Source organism: Rhinichthys klamathensis, unplaced genomic scaffold (genome assembly GCF_029890125.1).
Source record: "Rhinichthys klamathensis goyatoka isolate OS25496 unplaced genomic scaffold, OSU_Roscu_1.1 h1tg000070l_1, whole genome shotgun sequence".
Taxonomy (NCBI): domain Eukaryota; kingdom Metazoa; phylum Chordata; class Actinopteri; order Cypriniformes; family Leuciscidae; genus Rhinichthys; species Rhinichthys klamathensis.
The window spans coordinates 106,949-132,766 of record NW_026606613.1 but is presented as its reverse complement, the minus strand read 5'-3'; the positions used below and the strand labels follow the sequence as shown (position 1 = coordinate 132,766).

The 25,818-nt window shown below is 42.9% G+C and overlaps 1 protein-coding gene and 1 pseudogene across 1 annotated transcript in view; one reads left to right on the top strand and one right to left on the bottom strand.

Annotated features, from left to right (window-relative positions):
- LOC130084985 (small integral membrane protein 10-like protein 2A) overlaps positions 1-25,818 on the top strand; it is a 168,588-nt gene that overhangs the window by 46,719 nt on the left and 96,051 nt on the right. The window lies entirely within an intron of this gene.
- Positions 1-25,818, bottom strand: part of LOC130084987 (ras-related C3 botulinum toxin substrate 1-like) — a 36,275-nt pseudogene that overhangs the window by 7,258 nt on the left and 3,199 nt on the right.

Genomic DNA, 25,818 nt, shown 5'->3' with positions numbered 1-25,818 from the left:
ATCGTTCATGGTAGAGAAAGATGCATGTAGGCTACACAGGAAAAGTAATCGTGAACACACTGAATTTCACATAAAACAGACGTCATAATAATCACAAATACACTTACATTTTTGTAAATAAGTTTTTATGAATGAATGGCTTGCACTAACTGTTGCTCTGGTCTTCGTCAACAACACGCGCGTGCCGTGCACCCCCTGCTGGTGTGGTCGACTAACAGCATATGGACATTATGCTCGGTAATCTACTACTTTTCCTGCAGCTCCTGGATGTCAATGTTGAATTTACTGTCGAATTTGAACCACTGAATTTGTGGAAGCGAATTTGCAAAGCGAAATAAAATGGACCGAAAACCGCCTGTTGAATATTATAGGTTGTATTTTTAATCAGTTTGAATATTTGGGATATGAAATATGAAAGGTGAATATGGATTATTGAAATTTTACTAATGAAAATGTGTTTGAAATGATTTGATTTGAAATATTCACAGCTTAAATATTCAACCATGCTAAATTTCAGCCTATAAAAATGCAAGCCCTAAAAATACAATGCATTAAAATACAAGCAGGGTTAATGCAATGCATATTTTTTTCAAGTAGTACAATTCAACAGGCTTTTTGTTTCAAAAACATTTGGGATTATTTTACTTCCATAGAAGTGACAATGAGCACTCGAAGAAACGCATGATAATATTAAAAGAACACACAGGAGACGAAACATGAATGCAAAATGCTATTAATTAATCATTAAAAAATGTGTGGTTGCATGGACGGTTCGAATGATGATTTCATCTTTGTGGGGGTCTCTTTAAAAAAAGTTAAAAAAGTAGCCTATGAGCAGGCGTGGTGTGTGTGATAAATAAATTGCTTAACACTACACTTCATTCTTTTGAGTTCAACGTTTGTAGAGAAACGAAAATAATAAACCACCTTATATCACCCTGTTGCTAGGCTATGACTTTGTTGTCCTCATGGCAAAGAATGGGCTCTTCAAAGTGGTATCCTTTGGTATTTAATTCACTTTTACTTTACATTTACAACAACCCACATAGCAACATTGTGTCGGCCCAGAGCCGGCCCAAGTCTGGCACTTGTGGAATGCGGATCTGGCCCACATACAGCATGGAATGACGGCGCTAGGGTGGCCCACGCCTGTTTAACAGATCTGGGCCACAAGCAGGCCATAGCAATGCCACATGTCAGCCAAGAGCAAAGAAATAAACCAAAACTGGACCTTATCTGAGCCACAAAATCTGTGTATATCAAATATGAAGTAATTGCAGCCTTAATAAAGCCTGTTTACAAGCAGAATCACTGAAGGAAAGAAGAGAACAGAAAAAGAGACAAGCAGAAACACAAGAACTACAAATGACTTCAGACACAGTCTTGGATTAAATCCACTGAAGAGAAAAGAAGAAATTAAATCTGTGAAGATCTCAGCCGAGGAGGATTAAACAACTCCACAAACAGCATTACCAGCTTCACTTATTACTAACCAGACTGACTTTATTTCTGTCAGACGTCTGCAGAAGTTTTATTGAGAATTAACAGAGGCTTAACTCTGTTTAATTTGAAGTTACCATAACAGTGATCAGCGTTTCCATTAGTTGGTCTATTAACTCTTATTATGGCTTTTGTCTTTTTTGGCTGCTGTGACAGTGTGTGTGTCAAATACATTTGCAGCAGCAAAGAAAGCTAAAGTGAACTGAGATCAGGTGGTGGTGGTTTCCTGTTGATGGTTTTATAATCATCATTAAATAGACTGATTCACTGACGTCTTTTGACTCTAACAATTGTGTTGTACCATTTATATATTCATATCTTAAATATTGTGTTTCTGCCGCTTGAGATTTGGCGATATTACAACAATCAGTTAGAAGATTTTAACAAAAACGAGGACAAAAATCTAATCTATCAATAACACACACAGACATCAACAATCAGCGTATGAATCTCAACAATGGTGATAATCAAAAGTACCTTGCTACAATGCATGCTGGGTACCAGCATAGTACAAAACTCCCAGCATGCATTGCAACATGAATAAATTATGTAGCTGAATTGTCCTATTATTTTGTTTAATTCAAAATATTTGCTTTTATTTTTTGCTGTTGTTTTTGTTGCAAGCTTTTCAGTGATGTTCTGAATTGATCTGTTTACCTAAATATTTTTGATTGTCACCATTGTTGAGAATCATATGCTGATTTTTGATGTCTGTGTGTGTCATCGCAAATTAGTGTTATTGTGCTCGTTGTTAAAATCTTCTAACTGATTGTTGTAATATTGCTGGATCTCAATGCTGCAGTAACAGGGGTTGTGATATGAATATATTAATGGAACAACTCAATTGTTAGATTCAAAAGACATCAGTGAATCAATCTATTTCATGATGATTATAAAACCATCAACAGGAAGCCATCATCACCTGATCTCAGTTCACTTTAGCTTTCTTTGCTGCTGCAAATGTATTTGACACACACACTGTCACAACAGCCAAAAAAGACAAAAGCCATAATAAGAGTTAATAGACCAACTAATGAAAACACTAATCACTGTTATGGTAACTTCAAATTAAACAGAGTTAAACCTATGTTAATTCTCAATAAAACTTCTGCAGACGTCTGACAGAAATAAAGTCAGTCTGGTTAGTAATAAGTGAAGCTGGTAATGCTGTTTGTGGAGTTGTTTATTCCTCCTCTGCTGAGAAAGATCTCACAGATTTAATGTCTTCTTTTCTCTTCAGTGGATTTCATCTAAGACTGTGTCTGAAGTCAGTTGTAGTTCTTGTGTTTCTGCTCATCTCTTTTTCTGTTCTCTTCTTTCCTTCAGTGATTCTGTTTGTTAACAGGCTTTATTAACCCTCTGGGGACCAAAAACGCAAAAAACTGCTTTTTTTACCAATGCAAAATAAACTCAAACTGCTCTGTTAATTTTGATCTTTCATTTTCGTGTTATACATCAAACGATCCTGTTCAGTTTCTATATTTTTTTCTGTATACTCACAATAAAAATAAAGTGTTTTGCTTTTTGCCAAATAAAGAAAAATGAACATGATGCGAGTTCCGCTCTCTCTCTGTCAGCGAACTCCAATTTGAAACGTGTTCAGAAATTATCTGTAACTCCACGAAAATTCAGTCAAACAGGCAAACATACCCACGGGCATAAAGCTTGAGATCGCATCTTTTAAATGAAGTAATTTATATTAAAAACAAATATTCTCAGCTTCTGTAATCTGTATGAAAATAGAGCGATTCCAGTCGAGCTGATTACGAGCTCATTTAGGCAAGGCAAGGCAAGGCAAGTTTATTTATATAGCACATTTCATACATAATGGTAATTCAAAGTGCTTTACATAGAAGAAATTAAAAAAATCTAAAGAAATAACAATATTTAAAACAGTTTAGAATAAAGAAATTAAAATAATCAAAACAAATAAGAATAATTAAAACAGTTTAGAATAGAAAATAAAATAAAGTACAGTAAAAACAGTCGTACGAGCAGTGGCACAGTGCTCATTCAGTAAATGCATAGCTAAACAGATGTGTTTTGAGTCTGGATTTGAAAGTGACTACTGTAGGAGCACATCTGATCTCCTCTGGAAGCTGGTTCAAGCTGCGGCTGGCATAATAGCTAAAAGCAGACTCTCCATGCTTAGAGTGAACCCTTGGTATTTCTAGCTGATGTGATCCTAATGATCTGAGTGATCTGTTAGGTTTATATTCAGTGAGCATATCTGCAATGTATTTGGGTCCTAGGCCAGTAAATGATTTATATACCAGTAATAATACTTTAAAATCAATCCTAAATGTAACTGGGAACCAGTGTAAAGACCTGAGGACTGGTGTGATATGTTCATATTTCCTGGTCCTGCTCAGAATCCTGGCACTGGCAGCAGCGTTCTGTATGAGCTGCAACTGTCTTATGGTCTGTTTAGGAAGGCCAGTGAGGAGGTCATTACAATAATCCACCATGCTGGTGATAAAAGCATGCACAAGCTTCTCTAAGTCTTGACTTGAAACAAAGCATCTAATTCTTGCAATATTTTTCAGGTGATAGTATGCTGATTTAGTTATTGCTTTGACATGACTACTGAAACTAAGGTCTGACTCTAGAGACACACCAAGATTCCTGACTTGATTTTTAGTTGTTAGACCCCTAGCGTCAAGGTATGCATTCACCTTGAGAACTTCCTCTTTGTTTCCAAACGCAATGACTTCAGTTTTGTCTTTGTTTAACTGAAGAAAGTTTTGGCACATCCAACTGTTTACTTCATCAATGCATTGGCACAGGGAGACAATGGGGCTGTAGTCGTTAGGTGATATGGCTAAGTAGAGCTGTGTGTCGTCTGCATAGCTGTGGTAAGAGATTCGGTTCTTTCTCATTATTTAGCTCATTGGGAGCATATATAGGTTGAATAGGAGTGGTGCAAGAATTGAGCCTTGAGGGACTCCGCATGTCATGGATGTCCACTCAGACTTATGGTCTCCTATACTCACATAATAACCTCTCCCTTCTAAGTATGATCTGAACCATTTTAGGACTATCCCAGAAAGCCCCACCCAGTTTTCCAGCCTGTCAAGAAGTATGTCGTGATCGACAGTGTCAAATGCAGCACTGAGGTCGAGTAGTACCAGTACTGATAATTTGCCTGAATCAGTATTTAAGCGAATATTGTTTATTATCTTTATGAGAGCTGTCTCTGTGCTGTGATGCGATCAGAATCCAGATTGAAAATGGTCAAAGTATCCATTCAAGCTTAAGAATTTGTTCAGCTGATTGAAGACAACTTTTTCAATGATCTTGCCTATGAAAGGAAGATTTGAGATCGGTCTATAGTTGCTTAAGATGGTCTTATCCAGATTGCTCTTTTTCAGGAGGGGCTTGACAACTGCAGTTTTCAGGGAGTTTGGAAAACTCCCAGAGAGAAGTGAGGCATTAACCACTTTTAGGAGATCTGCTTCTAAACTGTTTAACACACTTTTGAAGAAAGATGTGGGAAGTGCGTCAAGGGCGCAGGTTGGTGTTTTAAGGTGCTGTATGGTTTCTTCCTAAATTTTGCCATCAATTTCTTTGAAATCAGACATAGTAACTACTTTCTCCGGTTGTGGTCTGGTCTGTCTGACCCCAGAGCAACTCAATGATGTGCTGGTCACCTTTCTGATATTATTAATTTTCTCAGAGAAGAAAGAAGCAAACTCACTGCACTTGCCGTCTGAGAGCATTTCACTGGGAATCTGGCTTGGGGGGGTTTGTCAGTCTCTCTACAGTAGCAAAAAGAGTGCGTGTGTTGTTTGAGTTGCTGTTTATAATATTTGAGAAGAAAGTATGTCTAGCTTTGCCTAGTTCCATATTGAAAGCATGGATGCTGTCTTTGTAGATGTTATAATGGACTAGAAGTTTTGTCTTCCGCCACATGTTTTTCTGCATGTTCTTTTCATATTTTGCACAGCTGTTGTGTTTCTCCAAGGTGCTTTTTGTCTACCACTCTTCCTGACTTTCACAGGAGCAATATAATCTATTACACCTTTAACCTTTGAGTTAAAAGAATCAAGGAGAAAATCAACAGAGTCAGCAGATATGCTTGGTTTTAAAGATATAGCCTTCATAAATAGCACACTAGTGTTCTCATTTAAGCATCTCTTCTTGACAGACACAGATCTAGCTTCAATGGCAGGAGAGATCAATATATCAAAGAAAATACAGAAATGATCAGACGGTGCTACATCCTTAATGTAGCACTGCCGTCGGTGTATAGATGAGTGAGTGTATGGGTGAATGTGAGGCAAATGTAAAGCGCTTTGGTGGCCTTTGGGTCTGTGAAAGCACTATATAAATGCAGTCCATTTACCATTTACCATTAATAACAATCGATGAGATGTTTAAAACCTTACTGATAAGTAAATCTAGAGTGTGTCCACGATTGTGTGTGGGACCATGTACATGCTGAGTCAGATCAAAAGTTTTTAAAACAGTTTTGATTTCTTTTGCCATATTGTTTTCTGCATTATCTATGTGAATGTTACAATCTCCAGCAATGGCAAAACAGTCAAACTCTGAGGAAATTTTTGATAGCCGTTCTGTAAAGTCCTCAGCAAAGGCTGGAGAGTATTTTGGAGGCCTGTAAATAATGATAAGTAAAATACGTGGGGCACCTTTTAACACAATACCCAGATATTCAAAAGAGGGGTAGTTACCAAATGATGTTTGCTTACATTGATAGACATCTTTAAAAAGAGCAGCTACTCCCCCTTCTCTCCTAACAGCTCTGCAGACACTCATAAAAGTAAAGTTAGGAGGGGATGTTTCATTGAGGACTGTTCCACTGCAGCTGTCTTCTAGCAAAGTTTCATTTAGAAGCATAAAATCCAGGTTGTATGTGGTTATTAAGTCATTGACTAGAAGTGATTTATTTTTAAGTGAGCGGATGTTTAATAGTGCTAACTTAACAGTTTTACTTTTTGTTACTTTTGTCTTAGTTTGGCGTGTAATAGGCACCAGATTAGATGGGTTTGCTGTACAGCTTTTGAAGGCCTTAGACTTTCTATCATGTAATCGAACAGCAATAGAGAAAGATACAGGCACACTGGGTTCCCGCTTGTTCTGTAAACATTTGAGAAAGTTACTGTTATCATAGCGGGGACCCGACACATATCACTGAGAGCTGGTATCAGTTGTTTTTGGTTCACCTCGAGACGATGGAGGAGGGTGTGGGCCCTGGCGTTTTTGCAGAGGCCGAAGAGCTCTCACAAGCGGAGAGCGAGCTGGGCCCGCAGGCTTTCGTGGTTTTGGGGCCTGACTTTTTTTGGTTGATGTCTGGGGGCTTGCAGATAGTTTGGTTCCAGCAAACACCAGTTTTTCCATTTTCTCTGAGAAACACAGAAGATGCTGTGGAGATGCTGGAGATAGGGATAACGTGTCTGGTGAGAGGGTAGAGGCTGGAGGGGGCTGTTTCTCTGGTGTTATTGGAGGCTGTAAAATGCTGTCCTGGTTTTCCAGCAAGTCGTCCTTGGGTGCTGAATGTTGGAGCAGTTCTAGTATGTCACAGTCTGTCTGTGGTGAGCTCTGTGGGCAGGGCTCAGCTGAGATTGTGTCCGTGAGCAGAGGGTATTTTGGCTGAGTGGTGTTATCATTGTCCTTGTGTGACGTGTCAACCGCATGTCCATCCAGGTGCTGAAGTGAAGTCCTGTGGTCATTCATACTGTGTCCAGGTGTGTGTGTGTGCCATTCAGGTTGAGTGTATTGGCACACACTGCAGAAGGATGATTGAGGGAGAAGTAGATATTGTCCTTTAGCACTCTTGAACCAAGTTTGTTTGGGTGGTGGCCATCCTGTTGAAACAGTTGCCTCTGAATCCAGAAAAGATTGAAGTTGTCAATGAAGTTTACTCCTTTTATATTGCAGGTTTTTTGGAGCCATGTATTAAGCCCAAGCAACCGTAAAATCTGTTTGTTCCTCTTGCTGGGAGTGGTCCACTGATGAATGTTTGTACTTTCAGTCTTTTAAGTGTTTCAAAAAGTTCATTGAAATCCTTCTTAAGGAGTTCTGACTGCTCTTTATGAATATCATTTTTCCCCACATGAATGATGAGTCGATTTGCAGTCTTATGTTTCGTCAGAATGTTCTCAAGTTCCCCGTTTACATCAGAAGTCGTTGCTTGTGGAAGGCAGCATGTAGTTGTATCCCTGCTAATAATGTTTCTGATTATGGAGTCACCCACTATCAGAGTCCTGTGCTCGGCTGCGCTCTGAGCTGAGTGACGCTGTCTGCTTGACCTTGAGCGCCAGTTAGCATTAGCGTCTTTGTTCGATCACATTCATCACGTTTGGGGATTCCTCATTTACATTCACTAATACTTCAAATCTGTTCTCAAGATGTATAGGCTGTGGTAGGAGACCAGTATTTGCAATCCTTGTCAGAGCCGTATCTGGGGTAGAGGAGGCTACTGCGGCAATATGTGATGCTCGTGACAATCTGATGTCTCGAGTGCCTTTGGGTCTCGCTCCCTGTTTGTGCCACCGATTTGTAAGTCGATTGGCTTGTTTCTCTACACTCAGTATGGCCTGTCGAGGAGGACTAGATTCATGGGACTCACCGGCTGTAGGCTGAGGGCGTCCATGACGAAGCTCTGTTGTGTGTTCCGTCTGGTTTGGTGGTCCCACAAGTAACTTTGTTTCAAGAGCTACAATCCTTTGTAAAAGTTTGTGGCAGTTAGTGCAGCAAGTAGATTCCAGAAGAAGCATTTTCTCTCATCCTTTAGAATGTAGGCAGTTGTGTTTTCTTCCCCGGAATGTAAGCAGTGGGAGGCTGGTTGAATAAAAGTATTCTGCTTTTTTTTGTAGTAATCCAAGCGTTTGAGCACTGTGCTGATTAGCTGAAGTTAAAATTAGGTGATAAAAGGAGATAAAATATAAAAATATAAAAGCGATAGAGCAAAGCGCAGAGCGGTAAGCAAGAGTGTCCGAACAGTAGCAAAGCAGGAAGGAACGAATTTACTTTAATTCGTTCACGCCTACTCACGGAGCGCACTATTCACAAGATAATGTGTTAATCCATCTATGCAAAACAGGTAAACGCCCCCAAGCAAATGCATTAAAGGCTTCAAGTTTCATTCGGTCACCTGCACGTTGGAAAGAAGGCAGCTCTTCAGCTCGTCCTGGATACTAGCGACGAAGAATGCACATCTTCATCAGAAGAAGAGCGGGCTTTAATGACGACTGTTTGTATTTTGAAGAGCGACTTGATCCAGCCGTGGATAGAAGTTCGGATGAGTAAGTATTTAGTCTTACTTCCATTAGTTGACAAGCTATTCAATATAAACATGTAGCTTACATATTATACTGGGTGGACTATTTTCCACTTGCCATCCAGAGTATTGACATTTGATATATTCAACACGATCTAATGAAAGTGCATATCTATACCATGATATCTACACCAAGTTTAAATGCTGCCTCATTATCATTAACGATGCATGCTCGCATATATCAGTTGTAAATGTGTGTAAATGTGCTGAAATGTGCTGAAACGTGCTGAAATGTGTAAATATACCCAGTTAATGAATTGGTTGATGATGTTACGTATGTTTTGTGTTATCAGCATTGGTAAATGTCCATCAGTTATGCATGTGCTGGAAGAGTACTCTGTAAAATATATGATAATAATAGTTTTTAACTTTTTTTAAAAGGAATATAGCGTTCACTCTCGCCTTCCACTGCAACGAGGACATGCAGCAACAAAAATCAAAAAGAGTAAGTACATATTTACCTACTATTTTACAGATGTTAGTTACATTTTGTTTATATACTTAGTGATGATACAAATGTATATGTGCCTGTGTGGCTTTGGAAAAAATGTGTTGTTATGCATGCACAATATAACATTTATTGATTGGTAATGTTAATATAAAAGAGCTTATATTGTGTTGCTTTATCAGCATTGCTAAATATCCATCAGTTATGCATGTGCTGGAATAGTACTCTGTAAAATATATGATAATAATAGTTTTCAACTTTTTTTAAAAGGAATGTAGCTTGTTCACTCTCGCCTTCCACTGCAACTCGCAGGACACGCAGCAATAGAAATCAAAAAGAGTAAGTACATATTTATCTACTATTTTATACCTACTGTGGCTTTGCAAAAAAATTGTTATGCATGCACAATATTACAATTATTGATTGGTAATGTTAATATAAAAGAGCTTATATTTTTATGTTTTATCAACATGCTGATTGCCCTGATAGCCCTGACATGCTAATACTTTGATCAACCTTTATTAACTTTTATTAATGTTATACTTTTTATAGGAATGTGGCAAAGAGGGCCAAGACAAACATTCAGACGAGCAACAAGGAGCTGCCTTTACTTTTGTTTATTTTGCTCACATTTGATTTGCTTAGAGCCCGCATCAACGGGGCATGAGCATTTACTGTGAGATACCTGTCTTTACTTTTGTTTATTTATCGCTCACAATTGCTTTGTTTATAGCTGACTGATTATTTATTTATTTATTTTACTCACATTTGATTTGCTTAGAGCAAATTTAGAACATTTAGTTTCTCCACATAGAGGAATTACAATAAAACAGATTGAAAAACACAACCTTTGAATCTCCTCTCATTCTTTGTTCAGGCTGCCTCACTTGATGGGCCATTAGCCATTGGGGGAGTGTCTGTCACACCCCTGGTCTGAATCTCATTAATATTGATAGGCCATTACCACTCCCACGCATAAACCTCTTCTGACAAAAAAACGTACTGGTTACTAACGTAACCTCGGTTCTCTCTAGAAGAGGAAACGAGTATTGCGTAAGTTTAGCTTACGCTACGGGAAAGATTCATCTTCTCGAGATATTGAAGCCAAAAATTATACTTAATTTTGTATATGTTGTCAACGCAGTGCAGCAGCTAGCAGACCTAGAGCGGGCATTCTAGCACGCTCATAGGCTGCTCTGCGGGAACTGCACAGCCTACCAGTGAGCCCGACGTGACGTCTCACCAATCGAGGGCGCTCGCGCCCTCGCCGCGTCCTAGCCCGCCAGAATGGGCGTGGCTTAGCGTATATAAGCGGGGCTCGGAGGCTGATTCACTGGTTTTCATCGACTGAAGCGAAATAGCGCTTGTGGCGTTTAGCACGGCAGGTTACGCAATACTCGTTCCCTCTTCTAGAGAGAACCGAGGTTACGTTAGTAACCAGTACGTTCTCTTACGAGAGGCTCTCTCGTATTGCGTAAGTTCAGCTTACGGTACGGGAACCCATTGTCCACGCCGTGCACGCCCGCATCCACCTCATGAGTCACAACACTTCTGTGAACCCAGAAAGTGGGAATAACACGCATGTACATAAGCGCGAGCATAAGCACGAGTACCATGAGTGTATAAGCGCGTGTAAATAAGCACTGACAGGCAATACAGAGTATATACACCGGTGTGTGGCCGGTGTATAGGCATATATAGCACATAACCTGAAACAGTGCAGCTCAACCAGAAGAGCTGAATTCATGTGGGGGTAGTCTGCGCATGATAGTATCTGGACAGGGCTAACCTCTCACTTAAACAGACAGCAGTTTCGCCTGCAGGGCGGGAACTTCTAGGTTATAAAACCTGACAAAGGTGGACGGAGAGGACCAGCCTGCCGCCACACATATGTCTTGAATGGAAATTCCACTTGACCATGCCCACGACGAGGCCACGGCTCTAGTGGAATGAGCCCTGGTGCCTAAGGGGCACTGCAGACCTTTTGCCGTGTAAGCGGCTGCGATTGCGTCTATTATCCACCTGGACAGGCTCTGTTTCGAGGAGGCGAGACCTTTAGTCCGCCCACCAAACGAAACAAACAGCTGCTCAGAGCGCCTGAATGGGGCGGAGCGCATAATGTAAAATCTCAGAGCTCTGACTGGGCAGAGGAGATTAACATCACTTTTACTATCGGATGCTGGCAGAGCCGATAGAGAAATGACCTGTGCTCTGAATGGGGTGCCAACCACTTTAGGAGCGTAACCATGTCTAGGCTTGAGGATGACTTTTGAGTCATTTGGGCCAAACTCAAGACACGACGCGCTTACAGACAGCGCGTGTAAATCCCCCACGCGTTTGACTGATGAAAGTGCGATCAGAAAAACAGCTTTGAGCGACAGGTATTTCAGGTCCGCTGTGTCCAGGGGTTCAAAGGGGAATGCTTTCAGGGCCTCTAGGACCAGTGAAAGGTCCCACATAGGAACCGAGGGGGGGGGGGGGGGGCGCGGGGGGTTCATCCTTCTGGCTCCTTTGAAGAAGCGGATGATAAGCTCGTTTCTGCCTATTGACTGGCCGTGCATTGATTCAGAGAATGCTGCGACAGCCGCCACATAGACTTTGAGCGTGGAGGGGGATCTGCCCCTATCCAGCAGCTCTTGAAGGAAACTGAGCAGCCGCGGGACCCCAGACGTTCGCGGATCTAGGTTTTTGTTAGTGCACCACTTAGAGAACACAGACCATTTGGACGTGTAGAGCCTTCTGGTAGAAGGTGCTCTAGACTGCGAGATTGTGTTCATTACTGCGTCTGGCAGGGCGATGGATACCCGTTGATCACCCACACGTGTAGCGACCAACGCTCCGGGTGGGGATGCCAGATTGAGCCGCGCGCTTGAGAGCGGAGGTCTGCTCTCTGCGGGACAAGCCATGGGGCTGTCTGTGACAGCCGCATTAGCTCTGGGAACCAAGTCCGGTTCTCCAATCGCGAGGCTATGAGGAGCACTGAATGGCGCGTTTCCCTGATTCTCTTGATCACCTGTGGTAACAGAGATACCGGAGGAAATGCATATAGCGGACGGCTGGGCCACGTCCGGGCCAGCACGTCCCTGTCCTTTGAAAAGAACGTCGGGCAGTGAGCGTTGTCTTGTGACGCAAAAAGGTCGACTTCCGCTTTGCCGAAAAGGCGCCATAATAAGTGGACTGTTTGGGGGTGCAGGGGCCATTCTCCCGGGGGAACGTTGTCCCTGGACAGTCTGTCTGGGCCGTCGTTCAGGTGACCCGGCACATGTGCACCTCTCAGTGAGCGCAGATGGTACTGAGACCAAACGAGAAGGCGTTCCGCCAGATTGGAGAGGTTCCTGGATCTGACGCCGCCCTGGCGATTTAAATAGGACACCACAGACATGTTGTCCGAGCGGACTAGAACATGGTGGTCCTGAATGAGCGGGAGGAAGCGTTTCAGCGCGTTCTCGACCGCTATCATTTCCAGACAGTTTATATGGAGGAGTTTTTCCCGGTCTGACCACAGGCCGAAGACTGGTCTGCCCTCGAGGATGGCGCCCCAACCTGAGTTGGACGCGTCCGTCGAGATGACCTTCCTGTATGTGACCGCCCCCATAGTCACTCCCCTCTGGTACCAGTCAGCCGCTGACCAGGGCTGCAGAGCTGTGATACAGCTCTGAGTCACTCTGATCCGCTCGCGAGCCGACTTCCAAGCTTGGTGTGACACACGCGCGGCCAGCCAGTGCTGTAGCGGGCGCATGCGTAGAAAACCTAGCTGGAGTACCGCCGAGGCTGAAGCCATCAAGCCTAGCATCCTCTGGAATTTTTTCAGAGGGGAAACGCTGCCCGCCGTGAATGACATGGCCAGTTGCCAGGCGAGCCGTCATGGTCACTGAGTCCAGTTCTATTCCTAAAAAGGAAATTGACTGACTGGGCAGTAATGAGCTCTTGGTCCAGTTGACCGTGAGACCTAGGCATTTCAGATGGCTGAGAAGCGCAGTTCTGTGAGATAATAGCTCTGTCTCTGACTGTGCTAGAATCAACCAATCGTCCAGATAGTTCAAAATTCGCACGCCCTGAGTTCTCAACCCTGCTTTATAGTGCTTAGCACCCACTTCGATACCCCTGGGATGTTTTCCCATGCTTTTATATGTGCAGCTAAGGGTAGAATGGACTCCGGGCTCTGGTCGCCGCGCTGTGCGGGCTCGAGAGACTGAACCGGAGGAGGAGCCTTATATGGGGCGGCTCGCTGAAAACAGTGACAGGCTGTTTTATATGCAGCTTCCCGATTACTGTGAATGGGGAGCTTTGTGATCACATTGTGATGCGCGAGCGGCGCCTTGAGAGGCGTGCAGGCTTGTAAGCGCGGGCGCTCGTGGGCGGACGCGTGACTTACAGCCATAGATTGACCGGCATGAGCTTGCGCTTTGTGGCGTGTGTTTAACAGCACTGGCGAAGCGCGTGTCAGTAAGCGTGAGCGCTTGTTGCCGGATAACCAGATAACCTGCTCTTTATGAGATTTCTCTGGGTCGCCATAAAAACGGCATTTGTGTGCAGGCGAGCGGGTTGTGTAACCGACTCGTTGACTGCTAAATGATCCACTGTAGTAGCCTGAGATGAGGGGACTGACAGGGCTAGAAGTTTCGACGGTGGTCCGGCCGGGGCAAAATAACCGTCTTTTTCCTCTTGATGGTGCTAGGAGGGCTTTGCGTGCTCAGGTTTCAACGCGATCTTCGGCTGGGGCCTTTGTGGGGGGTGCGGCCTGCTGCGGTTAGCTGGGAGAGAAAGGGAGAGACAAAGCTCCCCCATTCACTCGAAGGGAGAGATCCGTCACGCTCCTCAGGTCCGTAACGGCAGCTGGGTCCCGGCCTCTCTCGTCCCATTCACGGAGGAGATCGGCTTGGAGAATTTGCAGAACTGCCATTGAATGCAGGGTGGAAGCTGCTTGTCCGGCGGCGGCGTATGCGCGACCGACAAGGGCAGATGTGGTCCTGCAGGCTTTAGATGGCAGGGCAGACTTTGAGCGACATCTCGCGGAGGGCGGGCAAAGGTCCGCTGCGACAGCTTCCTCGACCTTTGGAATAGAGCTGTATCCCTTCTCGGCGGCGCCGTCCACTTGGGAGAGCGACGCGGAGACAGAGGAATGAAGCCTCGCGGAGAAAGGGGCATTCCACGATTTAGCCAGTTCCAAGTGCAGCTCAGGGAGGAAGGGCGCGGGCCTGGAAGCAGGCGCTTGACGGCGGCGACTCTGAAAAAAGCAGCCATCAAGCCTGTTGGGGGCGGGCTCCTGAGGCGGTGACCACTCGAGCCCGAGGCGGTCGACGGCCTGCGAAAGGAGGCGGATCAGTTCGGCTTCCGCTCCAGCATGTGTTCTCCCAGACTCCTGAATAGAAGAGGAGGCGGAGCGTTGAGAGCTCGACCACTCCTCGCTATCCGAAGCTAGGATGGAACAGCTATCTCCTGCGGCGGGTCCATCCGCGTCGTCCTCAGACTCGACGGCAGGGCGGGCCGTAGCCAGCAGCTGCGCGTCGGTGAGAAGAAGCGGAGAGGGTGTCGGCGAGGCTCGAGGGAGGGACTCCGGCGAGCGCGTCGTGGCGGCGGCAGGGTCCTGCGGCCGTGAACGGCGCTTCTTTTTCCTGCGCAGTCCAGCAAAGGGCGGAGAGATAGCTTCGTCCTGGAAGGCTTCGAGTCGAGCCCGCAGGGTCGACATCGGAAGTTCCTCACAGTGCTCACATCCTCCCGAAGAGAGGGCAAGAGCAGCATGTTCCTGGCCCAGGCAGAGAGCGCATATAACGTGGCGGTCTCCGACGCTGAGCGGGGCTCTGCACGAGCCGCAAGTGGACCGAGGCATCTTTAAAAAGACGCTCGTGCTCTTTTAGATGCTCGGTTTGCAATGAGAAAAAAGGATACGACGCCGGATAGCGTAGCTCGCTTCGGAAGGCTGAAGGTGGCGAAGACAGCCGGCTTCCTCAGTAACTGTCCTAGCTGGCTTGTCGCTGTTTCAACGGCGGCGGCTTCTCAAGGTCCAGCGATGCGACCAGCTTCGCTGAAGAGATTAAAAATCAGAGAATTAGCCTCCGAGCCCTGCTTATATACGCTAAGCCACACCCATTCTGGTGCCCATGTATTTTAATAATAAGATAATTTAATTAGTATTTTTCGTAGACCATCATATAGCCTATTGTGTTTCCCACAGTATATTTGTGGGTGGAGTTTGGTAGGCTTCCTCTAGGGGGGTCTGGGGGCATGCCCCCCTAGGAAGAAAATTTTGTACATTTTAAAGATAAATTCATTAATCTGGTGCACTTTGAGTCACCTGAATCCGCTGTTAAAAATCCAACCCCCCAAACCTATGATATTCTTTGATTTAGATATCTAAATCTGATCATCACATTACAATTATTCAAATTCTCAATGTTAAGCATGATAATATGGTAAAATATCACACTGAAGTAGGCTGATTTAAAATTAACATTTATTTAAATTAAAAGTTCTTCTTTGGGCAAAATTACATTTCCTTAATAGCCTAAACAGAGGCTTTTTACTCCCTTCAAAGTTAAATTGTCAATGTTTCATTACATCACTGTTGGCAAACACTTTTTACCTTTATAATAGGGCATTTTTCCCTCTAATTTTATGTATGCTCCATCTTTCATTTAAAATATTCCTTAATTTGATCAATACATTAAATCAGAATAACAAGACAGTAGGCTGTTACAAATAAAATAAAATAATTTACATTGAAAAATTACAACTGTATTAAATGCCCTGATATGTTTTCCTTGATTGGTTTTCTCTAAAGAGAATTACGTTGTTGAAAACAAAAGTAAAAGAGTGACGCTCATTGTGTTTTACCATTCGAGAGTTCCGTGTCTTTATTCAAATCAACACATTATAATGATTTATCTGTCATCCACCCTCAAAAATGTAATGTTTTTATTATTTGGCTCGCCCGACCCGCAGATTATGATCCGCGCAGCATATCGGCAAACTATACGGTTTGAGAATGGGCACAGGCCGGGAACCCGCAACAACCGTCACGGTAGAAAAAGTGTATCTGCATGTGACTGTCTATCCGAGTTTTGTCGAGAGCCAGAGGCGGCTGCCTCGTACTTCTATATGCAGGAAAAACCCTGAAAGGAGTTCGCTAAAGTATTGGTGGGGACAATTTTGTCATCTTAAAATATTGATTGGGACTAGTAGCGTCCCCCAAAATATTTTGTTTTGCTAGTAGGCTACTTATGTGTATTTAAATGTCTGAAACCTAAAATAAACATTATGTAGTTGAAAACACTGAACAGTTGTGATATATGACAACACTGACCGCGTCCGTCTCTGGCTCAGCGCCAGCCAACGGGCGAAAGCACGTTTGAATTTAGCAGTTGATCACGTGATGCACTGACCATTCTAATCACACCGGTGTGATCGTACGCTCCAGGGACCCGCCAAGACTGATCACACCGGTACGTGCGAAAGCCGGGTTAACCCTCTGGGGTCCCAGGTGTTTTTGGGGCCCTTGAGATGTTTTGACATGCCCTAACGTTTGTGCTTATTTCAGCTACTTAAATCATACCATTTGCCAACATATAAATTTGCTGTATTCAGCACAAACTCTGCTACAATAATATGTAAGCAAAATGGATGTACATGTTTGCATTTTATAGAAAAAAATATATTATGCGTGGTTAGTACGTTTTGGGAAAGAAAATGTCACCGCAATAAGGCCATTTAACACATACTGAATAGTTGTCCACAAGACTTTTGAGTTACTATTCTTGTAGGTTAGAATTTTTACTTCAAAATGAAGTGAAAATCATTCTGACCACTCTTTCACAAACAACAATATAACTATTTAAATTTCTTACGTCAGTTTTTGGTCAGCACTGCTGTATGCGTGGGAGTGTGAACGGCCATGAATATTAATGTGATTTACACCTGGGAGGAAGACTAAAGGCCCTCCCCCAATGGCCCATCAAGGTGCTGTGAGGCAGCCTGAACTAAGAATGATTCACTGATGAATAAAAAGTTAAAAAGAACAGCATTTATTCAAAATAGAAATCTTTCCTAAGAACGTAAAGACTTAAAGTAATTCCTATCACTTAACACATCCTTTCAAAAAAACAAACATAAAAAGACCAAACTTGTTTGTTTGTTTTTATTAAAAAAAAATGTATTCAAAGAATCCTAAAAAAAACTATTACAGGTTAAAAAAAATTAAGCAGCACAACTGTTTCCAACATTGATTTAAAAAAAAAAAATCATATCAGAATGATTTCTGAAGGCTGATGGTTAGTTAGGTAAGTTAGCGGTACATCTCACTGATGCTGAAATCTGTCCATTTATATTTGCAGCCTTTTGCAGTTGCCTTGGCAGCCTGGGTAATAGACTAACCAAAACTGAACATTTATATATAAAAAATGTATTGTATTTAGACAGCATCACATATTTGCATAGGCGTCGATTTCGGTGGGGGCGGTGGGTACGCGTCCCCACCAGATTTCGTCATGAGTCATTTTGTACCCACCACTTTTGGAAACATTGAGGCCCGGATGTACCTAATACAAATAAAACATCTCCAGTTAACTAGCAGAGCATTCATTTAGTCCGCTCTTAATTAAGAGATCTAGCGCTAAAATGTTTTGTTTTTGAACTCAAGCTAAGCGCTCGTGTCCGCTGCTATCAGTGTCATGGATACAGTGTTCTCTTGTGGCGGCGCGCGCGCAGTCTTCACTCGGACGCGCTCTTCAATCTATCGCTGTTACGGCGGACACTATTCATTCCGGTGAAATCACAAAATAAAATGCACACAAACGTGTGTCCCTGCTTAATATAGACTGTAACCACTGATGAACATATTCAGTTTTGATGAGGGAAAAAAAACTATACCGAGGGCGGATTAGAACCAGTAACCTCTGACACGCTTGGCAAAAGATCTGCCACTAGACCACTGAAGTACTCAAGCAAAACTTGCTGATCGATATATTTCACTAAATCATTATAACCTAAGCAGTTATTCAAAAAGTTTACACGAGCGTATAGGTAATATTTCCTATGTCAAAACTAGGCAAAATACAGTCTGAAAATTCATTTGAGCTCTATGATCAGAAAAGGAATTATATAACACTAAACAACTTACTCCGAGCTTGTATCATCGGCAGGGTCAATTCGTTCTTCAAAATGCAGCCGTTCGTTGTGAGTTTCAAATTTCTCTGAGGAAGGGGTGAATTTTTCCCCGCTGTCCATAATCCTCTGAAGGAGTAGCATGCTGCCATCCTCAAAACGCGATGAACTATCAGTGATTCTGATGAAGAAAGTTACTTCGTGTTGTTATGGCATTGATTGGGGGGCGTGCCGCGTGTGCGATGCATAGATCGCCTATTTACCATGTGAAAAGCTCTGGGGGCGTGGCGGCCTCAGCTAATTAAAGATAATGAAGGGAGAACGAAAAAACTGTGCCTCTCCTTGGTTTCAAACGGATTACATAAACTGGAAATATATATTTTTTAAATAAATTACTTCATTTAAAAGAAGAGAATTTCAGCTTTAAAAAGACACATGTCTCGTATCTCTGTGACAAGTATTGACTGAGTTACAGTTCATTTTTCGGACGCGTTTCAGAATGGACTTTACTGACAGAGAGAACGCAGAACGCGCATCATGTTTATTTTTCTTTATTTGACGAAAAGCACAACACTTTGTTTTTATTGTGAGTATCCACAAAAAAAATAGACACTTAAAGGGATCGATTGATGTATAACACTTATATGTACGATCAAAATCAACAGAGTATTTTGAGTCTCTTTTGCACTGATAAGGAAAAAAGCGAGCAGATCACGCCGGCGCGATTGCCGACCCCAGAGGGTTAATAAATATGCCTCGATATATTAAAGGAAAAAGTGCTTTATTTTTAATTTAAAATAATGGTGCTGATGATTTTTAGAGACCCCCACAGGTGTATGATTTACTGCCTTTCATGGGAGCTTATCCTCTCTCTATGGGAGCTCAGCTCCCACTGGCTCCCACGTAATTCGAACCATGGTATTACCGATAAAAAGTTAATGTAACTGTAAATTTAGTCATCATCAATCATAAGACACACTCTTGATTATATCTTTCCATTCTTACTGTTAATTTAAGTGGACAAAATAAAGATTTAGAGAGGACCCATTATGTTTTATAACTCTTGATTTGATCTACTAGAATAGGTTTTCATGTTCAAACACATTAATCGAAGAACGAACTGATGTGACGAACTTTGTTGTGGCCTGATTTAGTTTGAAGTGACGTCACATCAGTTAGTTCTTCAGTTAATGCGTGCTCTGCCCTCTGTGCTTGTAGAGTAATCAGGACCTCTAGCGGTCGAGTGTGGTGTTGCTGGCTGAATCAGGGAGTTAGATTTAGTAATCAAAGCACATGGTGAAGATTGTTCCAGCTGCAATAATCCTCTTATGTTTCGGTTTCTCCTTAGCAGGAACTGCCTGTAAGTGGTTTATATATTTTCTGTTTTACAGTATTTTGTAATAATAGATGTGCTGATTTCATGTTGAATTAAAACCATATACGAGTATTAATCTTTGATCTCAATTCGTGAACTGATTGTATACTGAGACATTATATTTCATTGTAATTAAGCTTTGTTGGTATTTGTACGAGAATTTCACCTTACATTTCATCCAGATGTTAGTCAAGTTTTTGTCACTAAAACGCTCTTATATGCAGGACTAATTTCTTAAGCATCTAATCCCATGCCTCCGTTGCTAATTTTATCGACGTCAAAGCGCAATTTTATCGACTGCAGCAGATTTTAAACAGCAACTGTGAACACAGACTGAACGCGCTGAACACGCGTTTGGGCGTGATCAGTCATAATTATCAAATTACATTCATAACCGGCCTTACAGTAAGTGTGTCCCCAGCAGTTATTAAAGGTGAACTAAGTAACTTTTTTACCTTAACCAAACAGCTTTGGAGTCATTGTAATGTTTATATTACTGATTTCGTGTTGAATGGTGGTCGTCTCGCACCCCCCTGGTGCCTGTGAGGTAAAGAATTGCTTTACGGCAAAAAACAGATCTGATAAAATTCTGATAAAATGAGCATCAAACAGAAATAACCCGGCGCCGTATACATGTGGTGTTCGAGACGCAGGGCGCGTGCAGCTCTTAAAGGGGCCATACCTTATTTCCACTCGTTACAGCGTCCATCCTACTGAACAGGTACCGGTGTACATGGGGGAGGGGATCCGGCCGTGAGTGCGAGCCATCTCTGCGTGAGTGCTATTCACGACAGTACAAGTACTCCACAGCGACTCTAGGGGTCGCTGTTTGACAAAAACGGAATTCTTACTTAGTTCTGCTTTAATGCAGTTATATGAGAGAGAGAGAGAGAGAGAGAGAGAGAGAGAGAGAGAGAGAGAGAGAGAGAGAGAGAGAGAGAGAGAGAGAGAGAGAGAGAGAGAGAGAGAGAGAGAGAGAGGCATGTGCGTCAATATTATTATTTATTAATTTAATTCGTTTTAATGAATTTGTTCATTCTTTTTTTTTCTATTATTGACACAAAGTCAATATTACTTTCTATTAGAAACACAAAGCCCTTTTATCAAGTATAGGCCTATCAATAATTATTTATTTGTTATATTATCTGCAATAACTATGAAAACCCGTGCAGCAGGACTACCAATTTATTTATATATTCAGTTTAATTTTCTATTGATTATAGATAGGACTATATACTTTATTCATTAAAATTAAACTGCATGTTTTACATTGATTGTGAAGTTAGACATCGGAAATGGCAGATCAAGCGCATGGGGCTGCATGTTCATTCCTGTTATGAATTGTATCCTATTTTTCGTTATTAGTCAACAACGCGCAGTGATATGGAAACTGTAATGCGGTCAAACCTGCCGGAACTACTTTAGCCATGCGTTTCCCTGAAAATAATTGCACACCTTCAAACATTCGTCAACCAATCAGATTCAAGTATTTAACGGCCCTGTAGTTTAAATGTGTCTAAGCAATTGTGAAAAACTGTACAAGTTGTGAGCGGTGTGATCGTACCGTTTGAGGGTAGGACAGGGGGCGGAGCCTGTCGTAATCCTCCTGTCCTGCTGTATCCCACAGAATCAGATTCACTGGCTTCCCGTCCACCATCACTTGCGCAGAACGATGATCACATCTGTCAATTGAAAGGCAATGCAATTCTGAGTATTAGGATGTTATCAGTGATCACCAGGTTAAAAAGCTGACTGTAAACAAATGCAGAACCTAAACAAGACAGGAGGTTTTTCAGCTTTACAAAACTCACAGTACAAAAACATTTTTCAACCCAGTGCTTCATTTACATGCTCACATTAAAATACTTTATTGCACATCTCTCTGGAATACCCCATTTTGAACGGTCGGATCACAGCTGCTCTAAGACATGTACACTGAACAAAATGATAAACGCAACACTTTTGTTTTTCCCCAATTTTTCATGAGCCAACCTCAAATATCTAAGACTTTTTTTTTATGTACACAAAAGGCCTATTTCTCTCAAATATTGTTCACACATCTGTCTAAATCTGTGTTAGTGAGCACTTCTCCTTTGCCGAGATCCCTCCACCTCACAGATGTGGCATATCAAGATGCTGATTAAACAGCATGATTATTGCACAGGTGTGCCTTAGGCTGGCCACAATAAAAGGCCACTCTAATTCTATAATGTTCGAACACATATTTCAGTATATTGCCCGCTAAACTGGATATTTCCTGTTGCCCATGGAAACTATTTTCATGTCTCTGGTATCTGGTATCACATGTGGTTTCTCTCTCTTTCATGCCAACGCATGATAGAACAGCCCACTTAAAAAAGCCCCATCTTGTGATTTAAAAGGCTTCCTGACCGAGTCTCGGAGGACTTTAGCATTTTACTTATGGAGGGCATTTTACCAGTTAGAGCCGCATGATTAACTGTTAAAAGATCACAATCTTAAACCTTTGACTAGTGCGATCACAGCCAACATTCAAGTTTGCTGCCGCTGACCCAGAGAGCAGTTGTCATGTATAGGTATGAAACAGCTTAAACAGTCTCTGTGTGTGTGTGTGTGTGTGTGTGTGTGTGTGTGTGTGTGTGTGTGTGTGTGTGTGTGTGTGTGTGTGTGTGTGTGTGTGTGTGTGTGTAAGAGAGAGAGAGCTTAAACAGTCTTTTCAACCACACAGTATCATTATTTCTGTTATACAATAATTCATATTTCCAGATAAGTAGTTTTTGGATATAAACACTGATGTCTACGGTAGCAAAACGAAACGCTTCAAATAAAGATTGGATCAATGACATCGTTACACCAGTAGGTGGCGACGAGTGACTGTTAAAGAAATACAATCGAATCATTTATTCAAGAGATTAGTTTAAAAACGCAGATTTATCCAGCAATGAAGTGAAGTATTTGAGTGAGTCATTGAATCATTCCAAAGATGTGTTTTAATTATTCAAATGAATTAAATGTTGTTGTTTTTTAAATAGACCGCAGAAAGTAAAATTGTGTCAGAACCTCTAGTAAAGTGCATGTTATTTTGTTCAGAATAGTGGGAGAATCGTGATCTCGGTTTTAAACAAAACAAAACATCGTGATGCTCAATTTTAACCAGAATCATGCAGCTCTAATAGATGATTAGAAGTACAGGAATCCAAGTATAATAATATAATATCACTATATTAAAGGTGCTCTAAGAGAGCGTTTTTTAGGCCAAAACATTTTTTGTCACATACAGCAAACATCTCCTCACTATCCGCTGGCTGCCTGTCCCCTGAACACACTGTAAAGAAACGCGATCTCTGTAGACAGCCCAGGCTCCACACATAGCAACAAAAACAAGCTGGGCTAACCCGCTCCACGAAACATGACAAACAGTTCCAGCCAATCACCGACAAGAAGGACTTGGGGGCGGTGTTTGGGGGGTTAGTGCGCGGATGAGGAGGAGGGAGGGTCAAGCTAGCCTCCGTTTTGTTTGACAATACTTTAAACGTCAACAAGAAGTGACGTCACCAGACATCGCTTAGAGAACCTTTAATATAATACTCAAAGTAAGAAAAACAACACCAACAAAAGCATTGCTTGGCTGAACAAGGAACCAGGTAGGGGTGGAACGGTACACAGAAGTCACGGTTCGGTTCATACCTCGGTTCAGACATCACGGTTCGGTACGATTTCGGTACAATGGAGTGAAAAGCAAAACAAAAATGCAGAAGGCATTGTATTTTTTAAATAAGTTTTATTAATAAAGGTATATAACCAGTTTATTTGTAGTGCACTGACAATAGTTTTATATAATTAGTTTATTAATTAAATTAATAAAAAGACAAAAAGACCTTGCGATATGTTTGGTAATTGTACCTGAATAAATTAAAAATGATTTTGCTATATTTCAGATCAATATATTTGTTTTCCTTAATTTTAATTAACATTATTAATTAACAATGTAACATTATTCTCATCTGAATTATAAATAATTGATTTCTGTATAAAATAATACTATCATTAAAAACACATTCGATTTTTTTTTATCAATCTAATGTGTGAGATTAGTGCTCCGAGGACAAGAAATGAAAACCAATGAAATATGAAATATGATGAATGTCCAAAAGATGGGACCCACAGACTGTTTTGAAATGGAGTTGAATAAATATGTTTTGCTTTTAAAACAGTGTGTGTGTGTGTGTGTGTGTGTGTGTGTGTGTGTGTGTGTGTGTGTGTGTGTGTGTGTGTGTGTGTGTGTGTGTGTGTGTGTGTGTGTGTGTGTGTGTGTGTGTGTGTGTGTGTGATTTTGGTTGGGTGACAGTTGTTGGTTACAGTTTGACAAGAGTTTACAGTGTGACAAAAGCACAATGTTGTGTTTTATTGCGAGTGTAATGTAAGTAAACACTTTGCAGGTTTAATGATCTGTATGAAAAAAATTACGGAGTATGTTTTTTATGTTTCCACTGTTCGATCGCGCCTCTCTCTCTCTCTCTCTCTCTCTCTCTCTCTCTCTCTCTCTCACACACACACACACACACACACAGTTCGATCACAGCCGCGCCTCTGCGCGCACACACACACACACACACACACACACACACGCACACACTCCAGCATTGCAATCTTGACATTGCAGCCTGTTCATTTTGCGGTCACACCAAACACGAATAGAGCGTCTAGTTCGACGCTAGTCCAAAGCGAATAGGACGCGCGTATAAAGCCAACGTTTGAAGTGAACGCGCGTTCAGAGCTAAGCCGATGGTACAGATTATGTGTCCCTAAAGAACCCGCGTATCTAACAGTAGTTCCGCATTACATTAATTAATTTGCACGCGAGTTTTATTTATTTTTATACCGTGTATTCTCCGTGTAAATTCGTGCACCGAACCGTGACGCCCGTACCGTTTCGGTTCGGTACTTTCCTGTTATCTGGACCCCACCATATACCATGGGTGGGGTTAGGGGTAGGCCATCGTCCCTGATTGGTCTATCCCAGTGACGGGTAGGTTTAGGGGTGGGGTTAGGGGTAGGCCATCGTCCCTGATTGGTCTATCCCAGTGACGGGTAGGTTTAGGGGTGGGGTTAGGGGTAGGCCATCGTCCCTGATTGGTCTACCCCAGTGACGGGTAGGTTTAGGGGCGGGGTTAGGGGTAGGCCATCGTCCCTGATTGGTCTTAACCCCAGTGACGGGTAGGTTTAGGGGCGGGGTTAGGGGTAGGCCATCGTCCCTGATTGGTCTATCCCAGTGACGGGTAGGTTTAGGGGTGGGGTTAGGGGTAGGCCATCGTCCCTGATTGGTCTATCCCAGTAACGGGTAGGTTTAGGGGCGGGGTTAGGGGTAGGCCATCGTCCCTGATTGGTCTACCCCAGTGACGGGTAGGTTTAGGGGCGGGGTTAGGGGTAGGCCATCGTCCCTGATTGGTCTATCCCAGTGACGGGTAGGTTTAGGGGCGGGGTTAGGGGTAGGCCATCGTCCCTGATTGGTCTATCCCAGTAACGGGTAGGTTTAGGGGCGGGGTTAGGGGTAGGCCATCGTCCCTGATTGGTCTTAACCCCAGTGACGGGTAGGTTTAGGGGCGGGGTTAGGGGTAGGCCATCGTCCCTGATTGGTCTACCCCAGTGACGGGTAGGTTTAGGGGCGGGGTTAGGGGTAGGCCATCGTCCCTGATTGGTCTACCCCAGTGACGGGTAGGTTTAGGGGCGGGGTTAGGGGTAGGCCATCGTCCCTGATTGGTCTTAACCCCAGTGACGGGTAGGTTTAGGGGCGGGGTTAGGGGTAGGCCATCGTCCCTGATTGGTCTATCCCAGTGACGGGTAGGTTTAGGGGCGGGGTTAGGGGTAGGCCATCGTCCCTGATTGGTCTACCCTAGTGACGGGTAGGTTTAGGGGCGGGGTTAGGGGTAGGCCATCGTCCCTGATTGGTCTTAACCCCAGTGACGGGTAGGTTTAGGGGCGGGGTTAGGGGTAGGCCATCGTGGGGTCCGGATAACAGGAAAGTTTAGGGGCGGGGTTAGGGGTAGGCCATCGTGGGGTCCGGATAACAGGAAAGTACCTCGAATTTAAAAAAGGAAGGAGGCCGAGGACAGGTTA